The 22,636-nt window shown below is 52.5% G+C and overlaps 1 pseudogene; it reads right to left on the bottom strand.

Annotated features, from left to right (window-relative positions):
* The window catches only part of LOC103284690 (carcinoembryonic antigen-related cell adhesion molecule 1-like), a 33,992-nt pseudogene that overhangs the window by 6,702 nt on the left and 4,654 nt on the right, over window positions 1-22,636 (bottom strand).

Here is a 22,636-nt window from a genome sequence, read left to right as displayed (position 1 = left end):
TAAATACAAACAAACATACAAACAAACAAAAAACAACAAAAGATGGCACCACGACATAAATCTTTTCTTTCTCCTACACAATAACAACAACAAAACAATCAGATTAAAAATAGCCAGAGGAACTGAATAGAAATTTCTTCCAAGAAGATATGGAAATGGACAAAAAGCACATGAAAAGATGCTCAGCATCACTAATTCATTAGAGAAATGCAAATCAAAACCACCATGAGATACCACCTCACACCCATTGAGATTTCTTTTACAAAAAAACAAAAACCACCCAGAAAACAATGTGTTGGCAAGGATGGGGAAAAACTGGAACTTCTGTGCATTGCCAGCAGGAGTATTTAATGGTGCAGCCACTATGAAAAACGACATGGCAGTTCCTCAAGAAATTGAACAGAAATTACTATTTGACCCAGTAATTCTACTTCTGGGTAAATACTCAAAAGAATTGAAAGGAGGTATTTGAACAGATATTTGTACATCCTTGTTCATAGCAGCATTATTCAGAACAGACAATAGGTAGGAACAACCTAGAATTCATGGACAGATGAATGATAAATTAAATGTGATGGATACATGCAACGGAATATCATTCCGCCTTAAAAAGGAATGGTTTTGTGATATATGCTACAACATGAAAGAAACTTGAAGACATAATGCTATGTGAAAAAAGCCAGACACAAAAGGACAAATATCACATGATTCCACTGATATGAAGAACCTAGAGTAGTCATATTCATAGAAACAGAAATAGAATGGTGGTTTCCAGGGGTTAGCGTTGGAGGTTGGGGTGCTAATGGGTTTTAGTGGGGTAAGATGAAAAAGTTCCCGATGGATAGTGGTAATGATTGCACAACATTGTGAATGCACTTAATGCCACTGAGGTGTACACTTAAAAGTTACAATGGTAAATTTTATGTATAGTTTTTCACATAAAAAATGAGCATAAAAAAACAAACTTGTGCAAGGTCACAGTGAATGCCAGACCCAGGGTCAGAAACTGAGTTCTTAACCACTTTGCCATTCTGTTTACTGTAATGTCTCCTGATTGACAATCTGCTCCCTGTATCTTCTGTCCATTTGTCACATCATTGGTAGAGCAATCCTCCCAGGGAGATGTAGGATGGGGCAAGGGGTCACTTACATTGTACGTCTAGCTCGAGAGGGTCACTTTTGCTGGAACTGATGGGGTTGAAGACCTCACACTGATAACCCCCAGCGTCCTCCCTCCTGACGGGGTCGATGGTGAGGATGCTGTTGTACCGGGACAGCTTCATCCTGTCCTTGTGAGGTAGAATCTGGTTCTTGAAGAGCCACCGGATGGAGATCCCAGTGTCATATGTGAGGCAGGTCAGGACCACGGTGTCCTTCTGCTCTGTGACTGTGGCATTGCTGGCTCGGAGGGCGGGCTTCCCCACTGGCTCTGTGGAGAACAGAGGAGGTGACTGACTGAGAGTGGGCTCCTTCCTCAGAGATGTCAGCCACTCACAGGCCACAGTGAGCTCTGTAAAGGGTACCAGAGGAGGACTCTGACCTCTGCAGGGTGAGGACCTTTGTTCAGGTGACAGTCTTTAAGGAGTGGGCTATGCCTCCCCTCTTCCCTCCCGATCACCTCAGGATGACCCCTGACCTGTCTCCCTGGACATCTGTAGTATCAGCACCAGGAACCTCTTCTCAGACCGTGTGTCCAGTATCCTCATCATCAGGTGGAATTTTCGATTAATTGACTTTTAAAATATATACATTTTTACTGATTTCAGAGGGGAAGGGACTGGGAAAGAGCGAGATAGAAACATCAATGATGAGAGAGAATCATTGATGGGCCGCCTCCCTCACATCTCCTACTGAGGATCAAGCTCCAGAATGTGTCCTGACCGGGAATCGAACCATTATGCTTTGGTTCACAGGTTAATGGTCGGAGCTCAACCCTTGAACCACATCAGCTGGGCTCCACTCATTGACTTTTGTGTGAGTCTTTCCCATATCTTCCTGTGACTTTCTAAACATTAACCCCCCCCACCCCCCTCTGGTATGGTGGCTACACACAGAGATAGAAAGGCACTTCCTTTTCATTAAATAATTTATTAGAGAAGAGATGGACCAGCCATGACCTTAGGACCTGAAGAAGTTTCAATCTAAAGGATTTCTCAATCTGAATAGGGCTTTCACTTCCTGTCCTGTGGACTGAATACCAGGGAGAAGAGGTCACTGTTTGAACAAAAGGCGGGTACTCTTAGCATCTTCCATAAACTACAAACTGTGGCACTGCTCCTTCTGTCCCAGGAAGGGACTTTGTGGATGAATCTACCTACTTGTCAGGTATCCACCACTCCTCACTGCTCTCCTCAGCAATGTCACATGTGCTCGTGTCACACTGTGTTGTACAGCTGGTGACTTGAGAGTCAGGACACAGCTCAGAGGAGGCTCCCCTGTGGCTCACTCTCTCCCCATTTCCATGCAGCCTGGTCTGAGGGAGGCTGTGGAGTCGGAGGGTGACTCAATGTGGCCAGATTGAGGTCAGACCACCCATGCACCTTCACCACAGACCCTTGTCCCACCACAGAGGGCACAGAGCAGCCAGTCACCAGGTGAGCCTGGAGCAGTGCAGGGAGCAGGGGTCTGTCCTGCTCACCCCTCCTCAGAGGTGGTTTCCTTCTTTAGTTTGGGGAAAAGAGGTGAGCTTGTTCAAAGCCTTGTTTGTTCTCTGTAGCACATGGAGCAGGTAACAGACAAGAGGTGACAGAAGCAAAGTGTTAGTGACAGAAGCAACTTGACCTTGAGGACCTTTGTTTTCTCCTCTGGGAAGTTCCCTCCCTCCACCACTTGACTCTCTCTGGCTGAGAGAACCTCCTCCTCACTTTCCAAGATTTTGCACCCCAGCTCTGCCATGAGAGATCAGAAGAGCAAGGAAGGGGAGTCTACAGAGATGTAGTGGGAGGGCTCAGGGGAAGACTTTGTGATTTGCTTGTGTCCATGGCCACAGGATGGGAGACAGCACCTTCTACGCTCTTTTCTGAAAACCAGACAGCGCTGCACCCCACAGCCTGGTGCTAATAATCCAAGAGGCACTTGCCATAGACTGTGATAGTCTTGACCTTGGTCCTCCAGGGATGAGTGACAGTGTTATGGGTGAGGCAATTATAGTATCCACTATCACCTGCAGTGATGTTGGGGATAAAGTGCTCCTGTGTGGGTTGCTGGGCCTCCCAATGATATACTAAGAATACTCTGTGCAGGTTAGAGACCGAGTGGCAGGAGAGGCTGAGGTTTGCCCCTGGTAGGTAAGGGTCCTCTGAGGGGGAAGTGGTGGTGGGGGGTCAGGGCCATCTGGAGCAAAGAGAACAAAGCCACACATGATGTCATCAGAGGGAAGAGGAAGCTCCTGGTCTTGTAAGGGCCACACTCTCCCTCTGAACTGGTTTTCAGCCTATTTTTTTGTTTGTTTGTTTTTTGTTTTTAGATCCAACTCACACTAACAATCAATTTGAATTACTTAAGTGTTATTAAGAATGCTTGCACAAATTCTCTTTCTGGGGTCTAAAGAAGACTTCCTAACACTAGTGTGACTGTGAAATGAAATGATTTTTCCTTATTGGGGAAAATGTGAAATTTTTTTCATATGTATGCAGCTGTTTGATAGATGCATTTCACAACTTGCAGTAAATGAAACAGCTATTGGGATGCATGTAATATAAGAAATCTCTACCCAAATGCATGTCTCTGCTCCTTGACTTTGCTACTGAAATACAGAGAATGACCTGCCTGCTGACACTTCCTCAGTGATATTGTCTTCTGAGTAGATACCATCACTGCCAAGTGTTTCTGCTCCGAGAGCAGTTATAAAACGAGTTAGAACAACTGCCCTCCTCTGAAGCAATGGCTGTTTATATGCAAAACCCATGGTCTCAGGTTTGCCATGTTGCCTGTGAATAAACTTTGAATCTTTCACAATTTCCTAACCTAAAGCTTGGAATAGAGGAGCCGCCCAAGTGAACAGCCTCTGTTATTATTTGTGTCTGTGAGAGAGGACGCCGTGGGAAGATTCCTGGTGGACTAGGAGCTTCGAGGAACATCTTCTCTTTCCCTCCCTGGGGAGACCATGTTCCTCTTCCTTCCTATGTTCCCCAGGCAGTTGGCTAATGGCCTGTGACCTTGTCCACATACTCCCCATGCATGGTCTCAGGTGAAGGAGCAGTCTCCATCCCTCCCCAGATGTGGCTCCTGGCTGGTGACCACCTCAGGAGCCTTGTGACTTGGGCACCTGGGAAACTGTTGCTGCCAGTCAGCCCTGCCCACAGATCAAACCCAACTGCCCAGAGGCTCCTTAGGTTTCCTGAAGTCAGGAGCCCTGGGCCAGAGGTCTGGGGGAGGAGCCGCCTGGGTTGAACTTCTGAGTGAGGATCCCAGGGTCCTCCAGGCCAGGCCCTGCATGAGCACTGCAGGGAAGTTCTCTGGGTCATGGTAGGGAGGGGAGCAGGGGCCTGGATGAGACTGGTCTCCCTCTGCTGAGTCACTCCCCTCAGAATGGCCCCTCCCTCTGTGGAGAATGTCTGCAGGGCTGGAATCCGGGAAGGGAACTCTGACCTTAGGAAGGTTGTCTCCACTGTGCGTGTCCTGCACTAAATGCCCAAACCCAACCTGGAATGTGAGGCAGAGGGGGATAGAGGCAGAGTGAGTGCAGGGCTGTTAGTCCTGTGTGTGAAATAGAATATGCCCCACCCAACACCCAGACAACAAAGAGCAATCACTCACGGTGTACACGGAGCTGTCCAGTTACTTCTTGGCTCTGACTATCTTTGTCTATGGCTTGTAGGGTGTAGTATCCTGTGTCCTTCAGGGTGACTTTCTGGAACAGCAGGGATCCATTGGGGTACATTGTCTCTCTATGGCTGCTTGCAGACCCGAGGGTAATTGCTTGAGTGTCTGCTGTATATGATACAATTTGAAGGTGGCTTTTCATACTTTCCCCTTTGTACCAGATACAGAGCAATAGATCCCCAGGCAGGTTGTGGACACGGAGAAGCACGTCCTTCCCTTCGGCAGCATCGGGCGGCACTGATTCAATAGTGAGCTGGGCAGTGGTGGGCAGGCTCCAGAGGGTGAGGAGTGAGGCTAGGAGGGAAGAGAGAAGTTGAATATTTGGAGCTCTGTATTGGGATGGAGAGATGAGGCTTTGGGTCCTGAGCAGCAGGTCTGTTCATCTCTCAGCCTTGGTGTGTGTGTGTGTATTTCCTGTGTTCAAGTGCAGCAGCATGGCCACCATGACTTCAGCACATCTGACCTTATTTCCTGCTTGTAAACTCCGAGGTGGCTGCCTGGCTCCTGGCTCCTGAGGTCAGAAATGCTCACAGGCACTGCTCAGACCCCTGTTGACACTAAAGACCCGTGACTCCACTTTCTGACCTGTCCCTGTTCTGTTCTCCTTATGGCACTTGTGGGTACCTGATATCACATCTAGATCTTTCGTTGGTGTATCCTCTCCATAGAAGGTGAGCTCCATGGGGGAAGTGGCTTGTCTGTTCTGCTGTACCCCCAGGGCCTGCAGCAGGCTGAATGCCTGTGGGTGAAAGAATGAGTCCCTGGGTCTTGTACCCGCTGGGTGTATGTGCCCATTTCTGAGGTTGGCAGTAAAGACAACGCTTAGTGCCCCTGGTTCATTTTTTCTTGTGTCACCGTTGATATTATTATCATCAGTTTTCAGAAAGTATTTCAGTGATGAATAACTTGTAAAACTTACCATAATCGAGGTGTTCCTCCCCCTCACCACCTCCAGATCATGGGATTGACCTGCTGCTGAGCCCCCTCCCCCATCTTACTCTGCTCCCCTGTCCTCTCCCCTCAGGTCCAACAAAAGCCCTCTGTTCCCTCTCAGAATGCTGTGCTCCCAGGAGACCACAGCCAGTCTCTGTCTCCCCTCCTCCTGTCCACCCCAAGGATTGTCCCTCCTTACCAGTCAGCAGGAGCCCCTGCCGCGGGGTGCACCCTCTGTGAGGAGGGGCCGAGGGGGACTCCATGGTGTCTGCTGTGTGTTGTGTCCCTCCCTCTGTGAGAAGAGCTTGAGGTTCAGAAACACTCACTCACAGGCCCTGCTCTCCCTACTGGTGGGACCTGCTGAGCCTCCTCTAGGGACAAGATCACTCCCTAGTCACATGGACAAGGGGCGGGGTCTGTTCCCAGGACCCTCCCTCCTCCTCCCTTCCTGGTGCCTTTCCTCTCCCACCTTCCTGGTTACCTTCCATCTAAAACCCAGATTCTGGGAATTGCTGAGACCTCTTTTTCCTCATTAATTCTCCACCCCACCCCCACCCCCATAGGCACATTACCTTTTGAGATAAGCTTGAGTCTTTGGACACCTAAGTGAGGGTGGGGGAATTCCCTAGAGCTCAAGTTAACTGCACAGTAGCGCCCCCTTGAGCCACCCTTATCCCTTCTGTCCTTATGTTTCTGAGCAGGAGCCCTGGGGTGACAGGAGGAACTCTTGTCCCAGGGATGTCACTCCACTGTGCATGGGATCACCTGTGGAAGGTGGTAATGATGGTGATGCCTACAGGACACTGTAGAAATGCTGCTTATCAGCTGCCCAGCTAATGTGGATGCCCGCCAGGCTGAGACCCAGTGAACTGGGGGTGGGGCAGCCCCGCCCCTCTCTTGTGCACAGGAGTGTCGCTGGTCCTGTTCAAAGGAAGATTCTCAGAGCCCTGGCTGAGGAGCCTAGTTGGTTAGGGCTTCCTCCTGATATGCCAAGGCTACCTGTTTGAAGCCAGATCAGGGCACCTGCAAGGATTAACCAATAATTGCATAAATAAGTGGAACAACAAATCGATGTTTCTCTCACCCTCCCTTCCTCTCTAAAATCAATCACTTAAAAAACAGAAAATAAAAAAGCCAAAGACAAATGCAGATTCTGACTCAGCAGGTGTGCAGTGGACCAGAGACTCTGCATCTAACAAGCTCTCAGGGGCGGTGGATCTTACTGGTCTGTGGAACCCTGAGTCTTTCCTCTTTTCTTTTTTTTTTTTTTGTCATTTATCACATATTTATTGAGCTTATACTGCTCTCCTAAGCGCTATAGCTGGGCATACAGCAGTCCATAAAACACAGAAGTGAAAATCCAATGCTTATTAATAAACCCATGAGAGCCTTTCACTTGACATTTTTTTTGTAAACATCTAAATTTGTTTGTTTAAAAATTATGAGAGCATTGGAACACAACTGCAATAGCAAGGCTCATGGAGACCCTGTCACCTGTGAGGATGTCCCCCTCATCCCAGAACTGGCCTCTGCTGTGTCCTGGTCTTGGGTCTGTCAGCACCACTCAGATAGCCCCTCTGGTCCCCTAACCTGGGGAGTTTTCTTCCATTTGTAACACTCAACCCAGCTGGGCACTGAGTCTCCCTGTGTTCTCTAGGAAGGTTGGATTTCCTCCCAGCTGGAAGGCCACAGAGAAGACTCTGGGGATAAAAAGGGGGAAAGCTAGGTGATGACTGAAAGGGGACCTACCTTCTATCTCCAGATGCCAGCAGCTAGGCCTCTACTTCCTGGCCTGGGTGTCTCAGAAGGTCTTACAGTTTCTGGGTGTGAAGGGAGAGGTGTCCAGCATGAACTGGGAATAAAGATGTTGGTGGAAGGTCATGTGGCTGTGGGCTCCCTGGTCCATAAGGGACAATTCCAGAGAGACCCTCTCTCTGTGTCTGTTGGCTGAGACAGTCCATATACAAATGGAGAGGTAGGGAAAGGGAGTCTTTCTGGCAAGTTTGCTCCCCAGGAAGAAGGCAGGAAGGAGGGGGCAGGCAGGGGGATGGCAAATCTTTTGATAAGAACAACGGTCTCCAGTGTGCACAGGAGGATAGTTCATATCCAGAGGGTCCTGTCTGGCCTCGTCCTGGGTTCGCACAGAGGCCTTGGGCCTCAGCTTCTAGACAGATGGGTGAGGAGCCCTGTGGTAAGTCCTACCTCCTTGATGGCCAGACAGGAACCTGGGAGAGCTCAGTTTACTGACCTGGAAGAAGCTGCGGCAGCTGAGGTCTGAGCTGGGGTTGGTGTGATGGGACACAGGCCACTGATGGGTGTGATGCCCTTGGGGTTGGCAAAAGTCGGGGCTGAGGTGTTGAGGAGTGTGGGAGGGCAGGGCTTTGAGGTGCTGTAGCTGGGGACTAGATGGAGATGACTAGTGGCTCCCAATCTTCTTTGAGGGGTCCCAATGTGGATTCTATATGGGAGGAACAGCCATGTTGCCTGTGAATGAACAACAGGATGCAGGGGACTGAGATCTCATGATTCCAAACAATCTCCTTTCCTTGGAGGGCTCCACAGGAGAAGGACAGGAGTCTGGGAGGTTGGCAGCCCTGTCAGTGGGAGTGGGTGAAGGTGTTCCCGTGGTGGTCAGTGCCCCCTGGTGGTGAGATGGTGAGATGCAGTCCCACCAGGTGGAATTAGCTGAGACAGGAGTCTCTAGAGGTGCCTGGTAGGGCTAGACCTTTGGGTGGTTTTGGGGACCTGGCAGGTGGATGTCCTTAGCAGAAAATGGTCCCCAATTCTGGCCACTACTGCAGTCTCAGGTCAGGCCCGAGGCCCTGGAGTTGAGTCCTCAACCAGCTGAGGATTGGAGCCCGGGCTGGTGTGGTTCCTTAAGAGGTGGCCAGCAGACAAGGATCAGGAAGACAGATATCAGGTTATTTCTCATCCTCCCTTACAGGAGTGAAGGCTTCTGTTCAGAGACCCCTCAGGGCACAAGGAAAGGACCACCCCCTTTCTCATCGGGGTCTTCATTGCCAATGGCCTCTGAAGAAGAGCCGTCCTGGTCAAACCTTGGGCTCCTGAGCACTCAGCACGGTCTCCCTGGCACTGAGGTCTGGGTGCTCCTCTGATGGTGGAGGCCCTACATATCTGGGTGCCTGCCCCAAGGACACGGAAGGGCTCCTCTGCACTAGAAGAGTGAGCTTGAGGTTCCACACTCCACTCTTGGTGGAGCAGACCAAACACTCTGTGTCTAGTAACCTTCCCAGCATTGGAGAATAGGGCTAGGGTTGTGGGATCAAAGCCGTGCATTGGGAAGTACCTCCAAGCCTAGGTGGCTGCCACAAGCCTGGAATGGTAGGCACAGGACCCTCACTTCTGCTTTTTTTTTTTTTTAATGAATCTTTATTGTTCAGATTACAATTGTTTCTCCTTTTTCCCCACATATCTCCCCACCACCCAGTTCCCACCCCCCTCTGCCCCTACCTCCCCCCCGCTGTCCTTATCCATAGGTGTATGATTTTTGTCCAGTCTCTTCCCATACTCTCCACACAGACACCCCTTTCCCCCTGAGAATTATCAATCCACTCCCATTCTATGCCTCTGATTCTATTAAGTTCACCAGTTTATTCTGTTCCTCAGATTTTTAATTCACTTGACTTTTAGATTCACTTGTTGATAGATAAGTATTTGTTGTTCATAATTTTTATCTTTCTTCTTCTTTTTCCTCTTTTTAAAGAATACCTTTCAGCATTTCATATAATACTGGTTTGGTGGTGATGAACTCCTTTAGCTTTTTCTTATCTGTGAAGCTCTTTATCTGCCCTTCAATTCTGAATGATAACTTTGCTGGGTAGAGTAGTCTTGGTTGTAGGTTCCTGCTATTCATCACTTTGAATATTTCTTGCCACTCCCGTCTGGCCTGCATGGTTTCTGTTGAGAAATTAGCTGATAATCGTATGGGAGCTCCCTTGTAGGTAACTAACTGTTTTTCTCTTGCTGCTTGTAAGATTCTCTCTTTGTCTTTTGCTCTTGGCATTTTAATTATGATGTGTCTTGGTGTGGTCCTCTTTGGATTCCTTTTGTTTGGGGTTCTGTGCGCTTCCTGGACTTGTAAGTCTATTTCTTTCATCAGGTGGGGGAAGTTTTCGTTCATTATTTCTTCAAATAGGTTTTCAGCATCTTGCTCTCTCTCTTCTTCTGGTACCCCCATAATTCTGATGTTGGTTCGCTTGAAGTTGTCCCAGAGGCTTCTTACACTATCTTCAACTTTCTGAATTCTCTTCTCTTCATGCTTCTCTGGAGGAGTGTCCTTGGCCTCTTTGTATTCCAAATCTTTGAGTTGATTCTTGCAATCCTCTAGTCTGCTTTTGGGTCTCTGTATAATATTTTTTATCTCAGTCAGTGTATGTTTAATTTCTAGTTGGTCCTTTTTCATATCCTCGAGGGTCTCATTGAATTTATCGGCCTTTTCCATGATATTCTTGAAAAACCTTATAACTGTGGTTTTGAACTCTATGTCCAGTCGCTTGTTCTCCTCCATTTCTTTGGTTTGTGATCTGTTTCCTTGCCTTCTCATATTCTCTGCTTCCCTGAGTTGGTAGGGTAGCTTTGTGTACTAGGTGTCCTATTGGTTCAACGGGTCAGCCTCCCAGTTACCTGAGGTGGACACTTTTGGTGTACCCTTGTGTACTGTGTGTCCCCCAGCAGGAGCTACAGCAAGAACTAGTTTTCTCCTCCTTTGCTTGGGCGGTTTTGGAGCAGTCTGACTGGAGCTGTAGTTAATTTTGGTTAAGCTGCCACAGAACAGGCCATTTATATGCAAAAGCCGCTGTGTGGAGCCTGGACGGGTTTGTAGAATGTGCGGGGCGGGGCCTCAGGGCGGGGCGGGGTCTCAGGGCGTCACTAGGCTGGGGCGTGGCCAACGGCAATGGCTGGCGTCAGCCGTCTCTGCCTTTCCCGTTTCAAGTCCCTGCGCCCCGCGCTCCAGCGCAGTAAACAATGATTGCTGGGCGCACCTCTGCAAAAAAGTCACTCTCACTTTCCGACCCGATGGCCGAGAGTCCAGCCTCTCCCCGTAGGTGCCTGGGTCCCCCGAGTGTCCCCAGAAACTGGATTTCAGAGCGATCGGGAGCTTGTCTCCCTGCGGGTTGAAGAAAAACCGCGCGCCCAGTCGCCCGCTGCCAGCCCGATTCGCACGCCTCCGTACCTCAGCTCCCCAGCGTTTGTGCTCCTTTCTTTTCCTAGTTGTAAATCTTCCACTCAGCCAGCTTTCCCGTGGTTCTGGGTGGTAGACGCTCTGTCCCTTAGTTGTACCCTCGAAATTGTTGTGTGAGGCAGCAGATTAGCTGCTTAACTATGCCGCCATCTTGGTTCCTTTTCCACATTTTCCTCACTTCTGCTCTTGACCTTGTCCCTGGAGAAGCAGGTGGTGGTGTGGGAGCCTTGCCAAAGAAAGTCCCAAGAACTTGGATGAGGCCCGACTGGGGTGGGCAGGGGGTTCTGGTGACTGTGGGCTATAGGTTTTTGCTTAGGACACACAAGGCTGGTGCCTTGCAGACAGGGAGACATCAGGGTTCATTAGTACCCCAAAGACTGTCTCAGGTAGTTGGTTCTGGGAGATGGGTCAAGAGCTGCCTCTAGTCTTGTATTTGATATTCAAAGGGAAAAGGGATCATTTCTATTCCGTCATGACAGTTATAGAGAGCCAGCTGCATCAGGATGGTGGGAAGACATATTGACTGAAAGGCAATCCCTTTCTACGTGGTGAACACGAAGATAATGCACTGGAATGCTCTTTTAAGGACAAAGAAACAACCTCATTTTACTACTAACTGTGATGCATAGACGTCTAGTTAATCATTAATGTCCTTTTGGCAGCTGTGCTCTTAAGGAAATGGTGAAAGCCACATTCGTGTTTTATCTGAAAATGTTGATTTTATAGACACTCCTAGGATTTTAAGCTTTCAAAGGTTCAGCTAGATCATCTTCTGTGAACACTAATGCAAGTTCTCTGCCTATTTCTGTTACTCATCCCTGTACACAGAGAGTCACACATTCCCTAAGGGCCAGAAAGCAGCTGACCCCCATAGAAAGAAGAAAGTGTCCAAATGATGGCACTCAAGGGGAGGCCTGCTCAGGGTGGGTGAGGGAGGTTCTCTCAGGACCTGAGGGAGCAGGTGGTGTTGGGCTTTGCCATCAACTTCAGATCAGGACCCAGGAGGTTGGGGTTGGGGGGTGAGGACCTCCCTGACCCCTCCCTACCCTCCTCAGGACACCACTGCAGGGCTGACTGTGGGGAACTCAGACTCCTCTTCTCTTCCTTGCAGTGCAGGACAGGGACTCAGAGCCCCTTCATGTAGATGGACCATGAAGGAGCACAGGTGAGGGAGGGCAGGTGGACGTGAGGAGAGAGCCTTATTCCTGGAGGCGGGAGCTGTGAGATGAGGGCCAGCAGGAGGCACACAGCCTGCTTAGCGGCTGCAGATGCGTCAGTGCGCCAGAGCGTTTCCTCTGCAGAATCCAGCCTTTTCCCTGTGAGCATTCCATTACCTCCCCCTCAGTGCTCCCAGCTGAGGCCTCAGTCCTTCCCCACTCAGTCCTGCATCAACTCTGTCCCCTTCACACTCGGGCAGCCCTGTCTGCCCAACTGCCCAGTCCCCCCAGGGCTGTAGAATGGTCAGTGCTGCCCCTGATCCCATTAGTCTGGAGGCCCAGTCCTGCCTCCCTGGTCAGCTGTGGGACCAGGCTCTCAGGCTCCATGTCCTGATTACCATCACCTGCCAGGAGGTGGCAGCAGCTGAACAAAGGTGAGATGCAGGGACAGTTATCACCCTGTGTGTCTGCAAGTGGACCTGTGGGGCAGGAACTCAGGGAATGACAGAACTTCCTGCTCATTTTGATGTCAGGAGTGTGTGCCTTGGTAATTTAACAGAGAATGCATGGACATTTCCTTGTTTTGGAGGACATGCTTTTGAGTTTGGAATTACATGCTTCCCTGGTTGTCACCATTAACCTCCATCCCACCCACTGCAAATTCAGCACCCTGGTTCAGGGTTGGTGTTGGGATGAGGCAGGGACAGCCAGTCCCAGGGGTCCCTCTGTATTCACTGGGCTGCAGAGAGATGTGTGCTGTGTTGGGAATAGCGCTCCTTCCTGGACAACAGTTCCCAGCTCCCTGGTCCCCATCCCACTCCCTGCCTGCACTGCCCCTTCCCAGCCCCATCTCAGCCCTCAGAGCAGATTCTGAGTTGACTGCCCAGGCACATCATGTGGCCATTCACTCACTTTGTTTGTTCCTGTTGGCTGCCTGGTGCTGTCTATGACCATGAAGGTTCCCTGAGTATTTTGTATGTGTGTGTGTGTGTGTGTGTGTGTGTGTGTGTGTGTGTGCGCGCGCATTTGTGTGATGTACCTCTCCACACCTGTGAATCTCAAGGTAAAGGGATTTGAGAGCCATTCAAAAAATGTTTATTTTATTTTATTTTATTTTTTAAATTTCTTTATTGATTAAGGTGTCACATATTTGTCCTCATCCCCCCATTCCCATCCCACCCCTCTCCCCACGCATGCCCCAATCCCCTGTTGAACTTAACCGTTGGATAGGCTTATATGCATGCATACAGGTCCTTTGGTTGAACTCTCCCCCTCCCCCCACCCTCCCCCTACCCTCCCCTATCATCCCTCTGAGGCCCGATAGTCCGATCGATGCCTCCTTGCTTCTGGTTCTGTTCTTGTTCCTCAGTCTATGTTGTTCATCATTTCCCCTAGATGAGCGAGATCATATGTCACTAGATATATACTAATAAGCACTGAATGTGAGACGAGCAATAATAGTTATGCTGACAGGCAAATGAATCAGTCTGTAGCGAGCTTCCCCCTGGACCAACAGTTCTTTTGAGACTCAATATCAATGTCCAGTAGTTCCTTATGTGTACATGTCAGCACTGACCCCCCAGCTCTGGATGGTGGACAAATGGCGGTAACGGAGGTCCGACTCCCTCTGGTTTGGTCTCGGCCGAACCCAGGGGCACGGCGTCACCCGGACTAAGGGGCACGTGGCCTCACCCATACCCAAGGGGCGCGTGGTCTCACCCGGGCCTGGGACCCAGCCTCACCCGGATGGATCCAGGGGCACACGGCCTCACCCGGACCCAGGCTCTGGCTTCACCCGGACCCAGGGACACTTGGCCTCTCCCAGACCCAGGGCCACTTGGGCTCACCCGGGCCTAGGTGCACGAGGCCTCATCTGGATCCAGGGACACATGGTCGCACCCGGACCCAGGGACGCTTGGCCTCTCCCAGACCCAGGGCCACTTGGGCTCACCCGGACCTAGGTGCACGAGGCCTCATCTGGATCCAGGGACACATGGTCGCACCCGGACCCAGGGACGCTTGGCCTCTCCCAGACCCAGGGCCACTTGGGCTCACCCGGGCCTAGGTGCACGAGGCCTCACCCGGATCCAGGGACACATGGTCTCACCCGGACACAGGGACGCTTGGCCTCTCCCAGACCCAGGGCCACTTGGGCTCACCCGGGCCTAGGTGCACGAGGCCTCATCCGGATCCAGGGACACATGGTCGCACCCGGACCCAGGGACGCTTGGCCTCTCCCAGACCCAGGGCCACTTGGGCTCACCCGGGCCTAGGTGCACGAGGCCTCATCTGGATCCAGGAACACATGGTCTCACCCGGACCCAGGGACGCTTGGCCTCTCCCAGACCCAGGGCCACTTGGGCTCACCCGGACCTAGGTGCACGAGGCCTCATCTGGATCCAGGGACACATGGTCGCACCCGGACCCAGGGACGCTTGGCCTCTCCCAGACCCAGGGCCACTTGGGCTCACCCGGACCTAGGTGCACGAGGCCTCATCTGGATCCAGGGACACATGGTCGCACCCGGACCCAGGGACGCTTGGCCTCTCCCAGACCCAGGGCCACTTGGGCTCACCCGGGCCTAGGTGCACGAGGCCTCACCCGGATCCAGGGACACATGGTCTCACCCGGACACAGGGACGCTTGGCCTCTCCCAGACCCAGGGCCACTTGGGCTCACCCGGACCTAGGTGCATGAGGCCTCATCTGGATCCAGGGACACATGGTCGCACCCGGACCCAGGGACGCTTGGCCTCTCCCAGACCCAGGGCCACTTGGGCTCACCCGGACCTAGGTGCACGAGGCCTCATCCGGATCCAGGGACACATGGTCGCCCCCGGACCCAGGGACGCGTGGCCTCTCCCAGACCCAGGGCCACTTGGGCTCACCCGGGCCTAGGTGCACGAGGCCTCATCTGGATCCAGGGACACATGGTCTCACCCGGACCCAGGGACGCTTGGCCTCTCCCAGACCCAGGGCCACTTGGGCTCACCCGGGCCTAGGTGCACGAGGCCTCACCCGGATCCAGGGACACATGGTCTCACCCGGACACAGGGACGCTTGGCCTCTCCTAGACCCAGGGCCACTTGGGCTCACCCGGGCCTAGGTGCACGAGGCCTCACCCGGATCCAGGGACGCATGGTCTCACCCGGACCCAGGGACACTTGGCCTCTCCCAGACCCAGGGCCACTTGGGCTCACCCGGGCCTAGGTGCACGAGGCCTCATCCGGATCCAGGGACGCATGGTCTCACCCGGACCCAGGGACGCTTGGCCTCTCCCAGACCCAGGGCCACTTGGGCTCACCCGGGCCTAGGTGCACGAGGCCTCACCCGGATCCAGGGACACATGGTCTCACCCGGACCCAGGGACGCTTGGCCTCTCCCAGACCCAGGGCCACTTGGGCTCACCCGGGCCTAGGTGCACGAGGCCTCATCCGGATCCAGGGACGCATGGTCTCACCCGGACCCAGGGACGCTTGGCCTCTCCCAGACCCAGGGCCACTTGGGCTCACCCGGGCCTAGGTGCACGAGGCCTCACCCGGATCCAGGGACACATGGTCTCACCTGGACCCAGGGGCGCTTGGTCTTTTCCAGACCCAGGGGCACGTGGCCTCACCCGGGCCTAGGTGCTCGAGGCCTCACCCGGATCCAGGGACACATGGTCTCACCCGGACCCAGGGACGCTTAGCCTCTCCCAGACCCAGGGCCACTTGGGCTCACCCGGGCCTAGGTGCACGAGGCCTCATCTGGATCCAGGGACACATGGTCTCACCCGGACCCAGGGACGATTGGCCTCTCCCAGACCCAGGGCCACTTGGGCTCACCCGGGCCTAGGTGCACGAGGCCTCACCCGTATCCAGGGACACATGGTCTCACCCGGACACAGGGACGCTTGGCCTCTCCCAGACCCAGGGCCACTTGGGCTCACCCGGGCCTAGGTGCACGAGGCCTCACCCGGATCCAGGGACACATGGTCTCACCCGGACCCAGGGACGCTTGGCCTCTCCCAGACCCAGGGCCACTTGGGCTCACCCGGGCCTAGGTTCACGAGGCCTCACCCGATCCAGGGACACATGGTCTCACCTGGACCCAGGGATGTTTGGCCTCTCCCAGACCCAGGGCCACTTGGGCTCACCCGGGCCTAGATGCGCGAGGCCTCACCTGGATCTATGGACCCCTGGCCTCACTCGGACCCAGGGGAGCGCGGCCTCCCCCAGACCCAGGGGCGCTTGGCACCTCCGCAAGAGTCCCGCCTCTCCCCGCAGGCATCTGGGTCTCCCACGGGTCCCCAGAAGCTGGATTTCAGTGTGATGGAGAGCTAATCTCCCCTAGGTTTGGAACAAAAGCCCCTTTCCCCCGCCACCAACCAGACCCACGCGCCTCCACACCTCATCCCCTCCGATTTCGCTGGTTTCCTCTTCCCTCTTAGCTATAAATCTACCATTCAGCCATCTCTCCTGTAGTTCTGGATGGCAGAGGCTCTGTCCTCCATTCGTGCCCCTGAAATTGCTGTGCGCGGTGGAGTTCGCAGTTCCTTTGTTTAACTTAGCCGCCTTCTTGATTCTCCTCTGTCAAAATGGCTTAAAGGGCTTGAATGTAAGATGAGAACTCCTAAGAATCCTCCAAATCGGTGTTGGCGGCCTCCGGGGCCTCGAGGATCTCACTGCGCAGTTCGGCCAGGTCGGTGGCGCGGATGCGCCCCTCCTGCAGAAAGATGGTCTCTTCCTTCACAGAGAGCCGCTGCGCCGAGTCCGCGGCCGCCGCCACAGCAGCTGCTGCGGCGCCCACGAGCCCATGGCCCCGGCTGCGGTGCTGACTGAGAGGAGCAGCCGCCCGGTCTGGGGAGACGCGAGCAGCAGTCGCCACCCTCACTAGTCCATGTTCCAGTTGTATTTCCGAAACTGCCATGTGAGGCAACACATCAGCCTTCACCTCCGCCGTCATCTTTTTCGAATTCCCCAATTTGTTCTTCTTAATCCCTTGAATTCAGTCAACTCTACTGAGGTCTAGTGGCGCCGGGAGGTGCACGGAGAGGGCGCCCGGGCCTCCGTCCGGTGTGCGGGGCGCGCGGCCCGCGGAACCAGGCGCGCGGGGGCCTCGCGGCGGGGATGGGCGCTGGGCGGCCGCCGGGCTCCGGGCGCCGCTGCCGCCGCGGCGTCCCCAGTGCCCCGGGCCGGGCGGCCTGCGGGGGCGGCGCAGTTGCGAAACTGAGTGAGTATCTACAGTTAAGTCTTGATTGTTGTTGGTGTCACTAGGAGGAATTGTCCTCCAGGCCAATTGTCCATGAGGACCCTCTTTGTCTATATAGGAAGAGTTGCTGTGCAGGAGACATGAGGCTCCTGTGTCTGTGTCCCTCTGTATTCTTTGCAAACACCTCTGAGAGAAACGCGCCCTGGAGTTTCGCCCGCTGCCTGGAACTGGGTTTCAATGTAGTTGGAACTGGGTCTCAGCGCAGTCTGGCGCCTTTGTCTCCTTCCCAGCAGGGCCATTCAGTGGCGCAGGCAACAGTCCCTCCTCTGCGCGCCCTCCCGTGTGCGCCTCTGGAGCCGCCGCTCCTCTGTGCCTCTGCCCCACAGGCCAAATTCATTCCCCCAGCATGTGCCTGGCTTCCCAGGGTTTCGCCCGGAACTGGGGTTCAGTGCAGTCGGAACTGGGGTTCAGCACGGTCCGGAGCCCTTGTCTCCTTCCCGCTAGGGCAGTTCAGTGGCGCAGGCAACAGTCCGTCCTTTGCGCCCCTTCCTGCGCGCGCCTCTGGAGCTCTGCCTTCCGCCGCTCCTCTGTGCCTGCGCCCCACAGCCCAGATTCATTCCCCCAGCCTGCGCCTGGCTTCCCAGGGTTTCGCCCGGAACGGGGTTCAGTGCAGTCGGAGCCGGCGCTCAGCGCAATCCGGAGCCTTTATCTCCTTCCTGCCAGTGAACGCCGGCCAGGCCGTCAGCCGCCCCTTCCTCTCCGGCTCCATCCTCCCCGCAGGCGCGCGTGCTCGTGTCTCCGTCCGTTTCTCCATACCTCAGGCTTTTGCGGCTCCCCCGACTGTCCCCGTGGCCTTCTCCTTCTCCCCAGCTGTGGGCATTTCAGTCCGCCAGCTTTCCTGTGGTTCTGGACGATGACCGTTCTGACCTCTAGTTGTATTTTTGAAATTGTTGTGCCCGGCTGCGGGTTAGGTGTTTAACCTATGGCGCCATCTTGGTTTCCAAAAAAATGTTTATTTTAAATTCAAGGATTCATGGTTAGGTCTTCTACATCTAATTAACAAAGGCTCATGTTGTAGAAGGAATGAATGACTTACCATTTTTGCCTTTTACATTAAAATGGCACACCCACCCATTTGCCTTCCCTTTGCAGGTCTTCCCACTAGAAGGCAGCACAGCCCTCCCCCAGTCCCATTTATCTCAGGCTTGGCCCTAAGCAGTGGTTCTCAACCTTTCTAATGCTTCGACCCTTTAATACAGTTCCTCATGTTATGGTGACCCCAACCATAAAATTATTTTCATTGCTACTTCATAACTGTAATTTTGCTACTGTTATGAATCGTAATGTAAATCTTTGTGTTTTCCGATGGTCTTAGGCGACCCTGGCTGAAGGCTTTAACTCATCAACCTCACAATAAATATCCTAACAACGGTGTTTAGGTCCAGCTGTTTTATTCCAGGTTAGAGATGAGGCAACTGAGGCCCAGGTGGGTGAGAGCCTTTCTGGTGGTCAGACAGCTAATACTCATGGAACCGCGACAGTGACGAGCTTAGTTTAATCCTGGGGTCCTTACCGATGTGCTCTATTCATCCATCTCATCCCCTGCCCGTGAAATATACAAAAGCAAGTGGGATAAGTCGAGGGTCACTCACATTGCACATCCAGCCTGAAGGGGTCACTTTTGCTGGAACTGACGGGGTTGAAGACCTCACACTGATAACCCCCAGCGTCCTCCCTCCTGACGGGATCCATGGTGAGGACGCTGTTGTCCCAGGATAGTTTTATCCTGTCCGTGAGCAGGAGACTCTGGTTCTTGAAGAGCCACCGGCTGGAGATCCCCATGTCATTTGTGAGGCAGGTCAGGACCACAGTGTCCTTCTGCTCTGTGACTGTGGCATTGCTGGCTCGGAGGGCGGGCTTCCCCACTGGCTCTGTGGAGAACAGAGGAGGTGACTGACTGAGAGTGGGCTCCTTCCTCAGAGATGTCAGTCACTCACAGGCCTCAGTGAGCTCTGTAAAGGTCACCAGAGGAGGACCCTGACCTTTGCAGGGTGAGGATCTTTGTTCAGGTGACAGTCTGTAAGGAGAGGGCTATAACCCCCCCTATTACCTCCAGATCACCTCAGGATGACCCCTGACCTGTCTCCCTGGACATCTGTATTATCAGCACCAGGAGCCTCCTCTCAGACCGTGTGTCTAGTCTCTTCATCATTAGGTGTAATTTTCCATCCTTTGGCTTTTTAAAAATATATTTTTACTGATTTGAGAGGGGAAGGGATTGGGACAGAGAGATAGTAACATCAGTGATGAGAGAAAATCCTTGATCTGATGCTTCCCTCAAAACCCCTACGCAGGATGAAGCCCCAGAATGTGTCCTGACATGGAATCAAACCATGACCTCCAGGTTCACAGGTCAATGGTCAGAGTCCAACCCCTGAGCCACATCAGCTGGGCTCCACCCATTGACTTTTCTGTGAGTCTTTCCCAGACCTTCCTGTGACTTTCTAAACACTCACCGCCCCCCCCCTCTGGTATGGTGGCTACACACAGAGATGGAAAGGCATTTCCTTTTCGTTAAATAATTTATTAGAGAAGAGAATGGCCCAGCCATGACCTTAGGACCTGGAGAAGTTTCAATCTAAAGGATTTCTCAGTCTGAATAGGGCTTTCACTTCCTGGCCTGTGGATGGAATTATCACAAAGAAGGAAATCTCTAGAGAGAAGTAGTCACAGTTTGGACAAAAGGCGGGTACTCTTAGCTCCCTCTGTAAACTACAAACTGTGGCACTGCTCCTTCTGTCCCATGAAGGGTCTTCCTGGATGAATCTACCTACATAAGTGTTATCCAGAATGCACCACTGCTCACTGCTTTCCTCAGCAATGTCACATGCGCTTGTGTCACACAGTGTTGTACAGCTGGTGACTTCAGAGCCAGGACACAGCTCAGAGGGCTCCCCTATGGCTCACTTTCTCCCCATTTCCATGCAGCCTGGTCTGAGGGAGGCCATGGTGTTGGTGGGTGACTCAAAATGGCCAGATTGAGGACAGGCCGCCCAAGCACCTTCAACACAGACCCCTGTCCCACCACAGAGGGCACAGAGCAGCCAGTCACCAGGTGAGCCTGGAGCCGCGCAGGGAGCAGGGGTCTGTCCTGCTCACCCCTCCTCAGAGGTGGTGTCCTCCTTTAGTTTGGGGAAAAGAGGTGAGCTTGCTCAAAGCCTTGTATGTTCCTGTAGCACATGGAGCAGGTAACAGACAAGAGGTGACAGAAGGAAAGTGTTAGTGACAGAAGCAGCAACTTGACCTTGAGGATCTTTGTTTTTCCCTCTGGGAAACCCCCTCCCTCCACCACTTCACACTTTCTGGGGCTGAGAGAACCCCCTCCTCACTTTCCAAGGCCGGACCCCAGCTCTGCCATGAGAGATCAGAAGAGCAAGGGAGGGGAGTCTACAGAGATGTAGTGGGAGGGCTCAGGGGAAGACTTCGTGATTTGCTTGTGTCCATGGCCACAGGATGGGAGACAGCACCCTCCAGGCTCTGTTCTGAAAACCAGACAGACCTGCACCCCACAGCCTGGTGCCGATGGTCCTAGAGGCACTTACCAGAGACTGTGATAGTCTTGACCGTGGTCCTATAGGGATGAGTGACAGAGTTATGGGTAAGGCAGATGCAGGATCCACTATCACCTGCAGTGATGCTCGGATAAAGAGTTCCTGTGTGGGTTGCTGGGGCCTACCATTGATAAGCCAAGAATACTGTTTATGAGGGTTAGAGCCTGAGGTTTGCCCTAGGCAGGTAAATGGACTCTGCAGGGGAAGTGGTGGTGGTGGAGGGAGAGAGGGGTCCGGGCCATTTGGAGCAATGAAAACAAACCACACGTGATGTAATCTGAGGGAAGGGGAAGGTCTTGGTCTCTATAAGGGCCACACTATCCCTCTGAGCTGGTTTTCAGCCCTTTTTTGTTCGTTTTGTTTTTAGATCCAATTCAATTCACAATAACAATCTATTTGAATTACATAAGTGTTATCCAGAATGCTTGCCCAAATTCTCTTTCTGGGGTCTAAAGAAGACTTTCTAACACTAGTGTGAATGTGAAATGAAATGATTTTTTCTTATCGGAGTAAACATGAAACTTTCAAACTGTTACTATGGAACAATTTGCACTATGTGTATGGAGCTTTTTGATAGATGCATTTCACAACTTGCAGTAAATGAAACAGCTATTGGGATGCATGTAACGTAAGAAATCTCTTCCCAAATGCATGTTTCTGCTCCTTGACTTTGCTACCGAAATACAGAGAATGACCTGCCTGCTGACACTTCCTCAGTGATATTGTCTTCCTAGTAGATACCATCACTGCCAAGTGTTTCTGCTCCGAGAGCAGTTATAAAACGAGTTAGAACAACTGCCCTCCTCTGAAGCAATGGCTGTTTATGTGCAAAACCCTCTATGTCCCACACACGATTTTCCCTACCCCTCCAAACAAAAAGATGAAGGTGCTGGTGGTCAAATTTAGCTATCCTAAAACTTCCACCTCTCAGTATATATATAAAAATTTATCTTTACTAATGAAAGTATTATAGAGGCTTGCCCTAGGCAGGTCAATGGACTCTGAAGGGGAAGTGGTGGTGGTGGAGGGAGGCAATATCAATATCTACTAGGAAGGCAGTTATCACTGAGGAAGTGTCCCTTGTTTCCCATTGACCCCCTCTACCCCACACCAACCCCACTGTCAGCCTGGTTTTAAAAGCCCCAACCATAACCCTCTGTGTTTACTGAGCCTGAGTGTGAGACATTAACCTGTTTGTCCCAACCTCAAGGCCTCCCTGACTTTGCCTGGACAGGAACTCATGGCCACCTTGGGTGTTCAGAGTGTGGGTCTGTGTACGTGGACCTGAGAGGGACGGAAGTGGCCTGGCCCAGGCAGGGACAGAGGTTACTCACAGAGAACATTCAGGGTGAATGGGTCACTGCGGGTGGTACTCACAAGGTTGCGGGTTTCACACTCATAGGGTCCTGTGTGTTGTCTTGGGGCAGGGAGTAAAGGGAGAGTCCTGTTGTCCTTGGACAGCTGCAGCCTGGCACTGTCTGGGAGATGAACTGTTGATAAACATCAGGTAGGTGGTGTCCCGAGAGTCAGGTTCACCCTTAACACAACAGGGTACTTGCGCTCCTCAAGTCGGAATTGTTGCTTGTGATGCTGGGTTTGGGGAAATCCTCTGTGCAAGTAACAGAGCACTGCTCTGTGTGGTACCTTGGATTCCTCCAAAGGCTTCTTTCATCAGAGTTGACATCTCTTACCTCTCAGCCAACCCGATTCTTTAAAAGA

This window comes from Eptesicus fuscus, chromosome 21, assembly GCF_027574615.1.
Source record: "Eptesicus fuscus isolate TK198812 chromosome 21, DD_ASM_mEF_20220401, whole genome shotgun sequence".
NCBI lineage: Eukaryota > Metazoa > Chordata > Mammalia > Chiroptera > Vespertilionidae > Eptesicus > Eptesicus fuscus.
This window is presented reverse-complemented; position numbering and strand designations above follow the sequence as displayed.